This window comes from Otolemur garnettii, unplaced genomic scaffold (genome assembly GCF_000181295.1).
Source record: "Otolemur garnettii isolate 467f Iridium unplaced genomic scaffold, OtoGar3 scaffold00026, whole genome shotgun sequence".
Taxonomy (NCBI): Eukaryota; Metazoa; Chordata; class Mammalia; order Primates; family Galagidae; genus Otolemur; species Otolemur garnettii.
The window spans coordinates 2,119,767-2,120,679 of record NW_003852421.1 but is presented as its reverse complement, the minus strand read 5'-3'; the positions used below and the strand labels follow the sequence as shown (position 1 = coordinate 2,120,679).

The window sequence follows — 913 nt, the reverse complement described above, 5'->3', positions numbered from 1 at the left end:
TTCTGTAAATCTAAAACTGCTCTAAAAAGTAAAATTTATTAAAATTATCATTATTTTTTTTGACCCAAGAGTTTCTGGCTTTTTATTAGTTTTAACCTTTAAGCTTTTACAAGTGTAACCAATCATATAAGGGCGGTAGAGGACTATTTCCCAGCACTTCTAACAGAAACTCAAACTTTAGGTTCTCTGGGGGTAAAATAGATTGGTTCTTCATTATTTACAAGGAAGGTTATTTCTGGGTTGTGAAAATTCTCCATTTCCCCCCCTGTATTCCTTTACTCAATCTTGGCCACCACAATCAGGCAGACAGAAAGCGCAAGGACACTTCTCTTGCATCTGTAAGAAACCTTAGCAGCAGATAGCACTGCTACAGGTCTGTCAGAGATGCATTTATTAAAATTATTTTTAAAATAAAATAAATTTCTTTTTTTTTTTTTTTGAGGGAGAGTTTCACTTTGTCTCCCTGAAAATAAAATAAATTTTAAGAGATGAACAGGCCAGGCATGGTGGCTCATGCCTATAATCCCGGCACTCCAGGAGGTTGAGGCAGGTTGGTTGCCCTGAGCTTATAGGTTCCAGACCGGCCTGAGCAAGTCTGAGTCTCTGTATTTAAAAATAGCTGGGTGTTATGGAGGGCACCTGTAGTCCCAGCTACTTGGGAGGCTGAGGCGAGAGAATCACTTGAGCCCAAGAGTTTGAGGTTGCTGTGAGCTGTGACACCACAGCACTACCAAGAGTGACAAAGTAAGACTCTGTCTCAAAAACAAAAAAAGACGAACAAAAACAAATATATAAACATATATCACATCTAATTTTCCAGGGAATCAAGTCAGGACTTGTTGGGATAGCAACTTTTCTGAGCAAGGTGGAAAAGCTGATCCTTTATCACCCTTATTTCTGTTGATTCTTTTCT

The 913-nt window shown here is 38.7% G+C and overlaps 1 non-coding gene across 1 annotated transcript; it reads right to left on the bottom strand.

Annotated features, from left to right (window-relative positions):
- Positions 1–263: 263 nt before the first annotated feature.
- Positions 264–390, bottom strand: LOC111724819. The gene has a single exon (XR_002773037.1). It is a non-coding gene; the product is annotated as a small nucleolar RNA SNORA31 (small nucleolar RNA).
- Between the last annotated feature and the right edge of the window lie 523 nt (positions 391–913).